The sequence below is a fragment of the Arachis hypogaea genome, chromosome 15 (genome assembly GCF_003086295.3).
Source record: "Arachis hypogaea cultivar Tifrunner chromosome 15, arahy.Tifrunner.gnm2.J5K5, whole genome shotgun sequence".
Taxonomy (NCBI): Eukaryota; Viridiplantae; Streptophyta; class Magnoliopsida; order Fabales; family Fabaceae; genus Arachis; species Arachis hypogaea.
This window is the reverse complement of record NC_092050.1, coordinates 127,917,827-127,923,338: the sequence shown is the minus strand read 5'-3', so window position 1 is coordinate 127,923,338 and position 5,512 is coordinate 127,917,827. Positions and strand designations below refer to the sequence as shown.

General features: G+C 34.5%; 1 non-coding gene across 1 annotated transcript; it reads right to left on the bottom strand.

Annotated features, from left to right (window-relative positions):
* Positions 1-5,141: 5,141 nt before the first annotated feature.
* LOC112752911 (small nucleolar RNA R71) lies at positions 5,142-5,249 on the bottom strand. The gene has a single exon (XR_003177319.1). It is a non-coding gene; the product is annotated as a small nucleolar RNA R71 (small nucleolar RNA).
* Between the last annotated feature and the right edge of the window lie 263 nt (positions 5,250-5,512).

Below are 5,512 nucleotides of genomic sequence, written 5' to 3'. Positions count from 1 at the left end.
CTACAATACTAGAGTCCCACAATATGAAAACTATAAGGATTGCAGAATTGCAAGAAATCACGGAAAGCTACATTAGCAGAATATTGGAGAAGTAAAAAAAATCAACTGAAGAAAGCCTAAAAACCCGAGTGAATTTAAATAATATTACAGAATAGAGCCATACACAAGAAGGACGAAATCATAGTTTTAATTTTTAAAGTAGAGGCAGAGGAAGTTTTAGATTAAGAGGTCGTGGAAATTACAACCAAAGAAATTATAATAATTTTACACTCCAAATCAAGGAAGAGGTGGAACAAATTTCAGGTCTGTTAACTGAGGAAGAGGTCAAGGCAATTTTTATCAAGAACAAACTAATTTCAACTGCTTTCATTGTGAAAAATATGGATACAAAATAGCAGATTACAAATTCAAAATGATGAATAACAATCAAGCATACGTAGAAAATCAGCTTCAAAATACTGATAATAATTCGGGTACTTAAACTTTATTTTTAACAAGTAATTCATATGTTGAAGATGAAAATATATGGTATTTGGATAATGCTTGCAGTAATTATATGTTTGGCAGAAAATAATTATTTTCTTCACTAGATGATTCAGTTAAACTATTATTGAAGTTTGGTAGTATAAAGATTGAAGGTTACAGAGGGCTTAGAGAAGGGGAGGGGGGGAGAGAGGGGTTAAATCTATGACCTTCTTTTGCTTTAATGGATTAAGCCTTTAATATAAAACTTTCAAATAAAATCTGTTTGAACTGTGCAGTGAAAATTTTATGAGACAATTCCATTTTGTCTCATAAATATCAGAAAACAGCACTTAGAGAAAGAGAAGAAATATGACACAGGCATGTATCCTAGTTCAGTTGCCTTGTGCAATGCAACCTACATCCAGTCTCTACCACAACAGTGGTGAAATTTCCACTATAGTTAAAGTATTACATACACCAAATTCTTAGGATTTACTCAATCCTTTCTCTCTCAAGTTCTTATCTAACTTGACTTGGTTATGTTAATACCTAACTCTTCACTCTAAGTGCTAATCCAACTTAGAAAGGGGCACCTCACAGGTATAAGATACAAGACATATGAAACAACCTAAAGAAATCTAAAATCACTCTAGGCTTTTCTCTCAAGTATTTCACTCAACCTTTTGTCACTCATAGGCTTTTTCTTGATTTCTCTCTTTCAGCCTTTTACCTCTCAAGAAATTACAGAAAGATATATGATGAGCGAATAATTTATACGGTTTTTGGCATTGTTTTTACATAGTTTTTAGTATGATTTAGTTAGTTTTTAGTATACTTTTTTAGTTTTTAAATAAAAATTACATTTCTGGACTTTACTATTAGTTTGTGTGTTTTTCTATGATTTCAGGTATTTTCTGGCTGAAATTGAGGGACTTGAGCAAAAATCAGATTCAGAGGCTAAAGAAGGACTGCAGATGCCATTGGATTCTGACCTCCCTGCACTCAAAATGGATTTTCTGGAGCTACAGGAGCCCAAATGGCGCGCTCTTAATTGTGTTAGAAAGTAGACATCCAGGGCTTGCCAGCAATATATAATAGTCCATACTTTGTCCGAGTTTAGATGACGCAAACTGGCGTTCAACGCCAGCTCTCTGCCCTATTCTGGAGTTAAACGCCAGAAACAGGTTGCAAAGCAGAGTTAAACGCCAGAAACAAGTTACAAACTAGCGTTTAACTCCAAGGAAGACCTCTACACGTGAAAGCTTCAATGCTCAGCCCAAGCACACACCAAGTGGGCCCCGAAGTGGATTTCTACATCATTTACTCATTTCTGTAACCCTAGTAACTAGTTTAGTATAAATAGAACTTTTTACTATCATGTTAAACGTCTGATCTTTGATTAGTTTTATGCTATCTTAGACCTTTATGGGGGCTGGCCATTCAGCCATGCCTGGACCTTGTTCTTATGTATTTTCAACGGTAGAGTTTCTACACACCATAGATTAAGGTGTGGAGCTCTGCTGTTCCTCATCAATTAATGCAAAGTACTACTGTTTTTCTATTCAACTCAAGTCTATTTCTTCTCTAAGATATTCATTCGCACACAAGAACATGATGAATGTGATGATTATGTGACGCTCATCACCATTCTTACCTATGAACGCGTGCTTGACAAACACTTCCGTTCTACATGAAAACAAGCTTGAATGCATATCTCTTAGCCTCCTGATCACCGATCAGAGTCTTTGTGGTATAGACTAGAATTATTGGCGGCCATTCTTGAGATCCGGAAAGTCTAAACCTTATCTGTGGTATTCCGAGTAGGATCTGGGAAGGGATGGCTGTGACGAGCTTCAAACTCGCGAGTGCTGGGCGTAGTGACAGACGCAAAAGGATTACTGAATCCTATTCCAGTATGATCGAGAACCGACAGATGATTAGCCGTGCGGTGACAGCGCATTTTGGACCCTTTTCACTGAGAGGACGGGAAGTAGCCATTGACAACGGTGATGCCCTACATACAGCTTGCCATGGAAAGGAATATGAGGGGTTGGACGAAGACAGTAGGAAGGCAGAGGATCAGAAGGGACAAAAGCATCTCCATTCGCTTATCTGAAATTCTCACCAATGAATTACGTAAGTATCTCTATTTTTATTTTATATTTTAATTATATTTTAACTATCAATTCACCATAACCATTTGAATCCGCCTGACTGAGATTTACAAGGTGACCATAGCTTGCTTCAAGCCGACAATCTCCGTGGGATCGACCCTTACTCACGTAAGGTTTATTACTTGGACGACCCAGTGCACTTGCTGGTTAGTTGTGCGAAGTTGTGACAAAGAACTAAGATTATGAACGTGCGTATAAGGTTTTTGATGCTGTTACCAAGGAATGAACGATCACGATTTCTGCGCACCAGGTTTTTAGCGCCGTTGCCGGGGATTGTTCGAGTTTGGACAACTGATGGTTCATCTTGTTGCTCAGATTAGGTAATTTTATTTTAATTTTATGTTTTTGTTTTTATTCTTTTTATTTTCCAAAAATTTTCAAAAAAAAAAAAAAAAAAAATAAATAAATAAATAATTCTATGGCTTCAGAATTTTTAAGAATGAATTCTAGAGTTTCAAGAGATATGTTGAATCCTGGCTGGCTGTTAAGCCATGTCTGATCTTTTGGACCGAGATTTCACTTATCCGTAAGAGAAGAGCTTCTTTATCTTCTTTAGCAAATCAGCTGTTATATGCCTGATTTGTATCTGCTGAAGCTTGGCTGGCCATTGGCCATGTCTAGTGTCTTAGACCGAAGCTTTCACTGAAAGCTTGGCTGGCTAGTGAGCCATGTCTAATTCCTGGATCGGAGCTTTAGACTAATATTGCATGATTCCTAGAATTCTCATTAAAAATTTTGAAATCCTTATTTTTCTTTTTCCAAATAATTTTCGAAAAATTACAAAAAAATTTATAAAACCATAAAACCAAAAATAATTTTGTGTTTTTTGTTTGAGTCTAGTGTCAAGTCATAAGTTTAGTGTCTTGCATGTTTTCTTTTCTTGAAAATTTTTCAAAAATAAGTTCTTGGTGTTCATCTTGATCTTCAAAGTGTTCTTGGTGTTCATCTTGACATTCATAGTGTTCTTGCATGCATCGTTTGTTTTGATCCAAAATTTTCATGCATTGAGTCTTTTTGATGTTTTTCTCTCTCATCATTAAAATTTAAAAAAAATCAAAAAAATATCTTTTTCTTTTTTTTTTCACTCATAAAATTCGAAAATTTGAGTTGACTTTTTCAAAAAAAAAAATTTTTAAAATCTAGTTGTTTCTTATAAGTCAAATCAAATTTTCAATTTAAAAATTCTATCTTTTTCAAATCTTTTTCAAAAATCAAATCTTTTTCATTTTTTCTTTCATAATTTCGAAATTTTCAAAATTTATTTTCAAAATATTTTTCTTATTTCTATTTCATATTTTTGAAATTAATGCTAACAATTAATGTGATTGATTAAAAAATTTTTAGTTTGTTACTTGCCTAGTAAGAAAGGTTCAATCTTTAAACTCTAGGATCATATCTTTTTAGTTTCTTGTTAGTCAAGTAATCAACTTTAATTTCAAAAATCAAATCTTTTTAAATTTCTTTTTCAAATCTTTTTCAAAATAAATGTCAATCACATCTTTTTCAAAATCAATTTCAAAATCTTTTCTAACCTCTTATCTTTTCAAAATTGATTTTCAAATCTTTTTCAATTAATCCTATCTTTTTGTTTGATTCTTATCCTTTTTTAAAACCACCTAACTACTTCTCTCTCTTCTAATTTTCGAAAATCACTTCCCTATTTTTCAAAAATCTTTTTAATTAATTAATTGTTTCTTCTAACATTTTCGAATTCTAACTAATAACTAAAATAAAAACAAAAATATTTTTCTTTTCTCTTAAATAAAATTCAGATTTTTCTTCTCTCTCTCATCTCTTTCTATTTATTTTATTTATTTACTAACACCTCTCTTCTCAAAATTCGAACCCCTCCCTTCTCTGTGTTCGAATTTTTCTTCTTCTTCCATCATTCTTATTCTTCTACTCACATAAAGGAACCTCTCTACTGTGGCAAAGAGGATCCCTATTATTTTTTGTTCTCTTCTTTTTCATATGAGCAGGAACAAGGATAAGAACATTCTTGTTGAAGCTGATCCTGAACCTGAAAGGACTCTGAAGAGGAAGCTAAGGGAAGCTAAAGCACAACTCTCTGTAGATAATCTGACAGAAATTTTTGAAAAAGAAGGAGACATGGCCAAAAATAATAACAATGCAAGGAAGATGCTTGGTGACTTTACTGCACCAAATTCCAACTTACATAGAATAAGCATCTCAATCCCTGCCATTGGAGCAAACAATTTTGAGCTAAAGCCTCAATTAGTTTCTCTGATGCAATAGAATTGCAAGTTTCATGGACTTCCATCAGAAGATCCTTTTCAGTTCTTAACTGAATTCTTGCAAATCTGTGATACTGTTAAGACCAATGGGGTTGATCCCGAGGTCTACAGGCTTATACTTTTCCCGTTTGCTGTAAGAGACAGAGCTAGAATATGGTTGGACTCTCAACCTAAAGATAGTCTGAACTCTTGGGATAAGCTGGTCACGGCTTTCTTAGCCAAGTTCTTTCCTCCTCAAAAGCTTAGCAAGCTTAGAGTGGATGTTCAAACTTTCAAACAGAAAGAAGGTGAATCCCTCTATGAAGCTTGGGAGAGATACAAGGAACTGACCAAAAAGTGTCCCTCTGACATGCTTTCAGAATGGACCATCCTGGATATATTCTATGATGGTCTGTCTGAGTTATCAAAGATGTCATTGGACCATTCTGCAGGTGGATCCATTCACCTAAAGAAAACACCTGCAGAAGCTCAGGAACTCATTGACATGGTTGCAAATAACCAGTTCATGTACACTTCTGAAAGGAATCCTGTGAGTAATGGGACGCCTCAGAGGAAGGGAGTTCTTGAAATTGATACTCTGAATGCCATATTGGCTCAGAATAAAATATTGACTCAGCA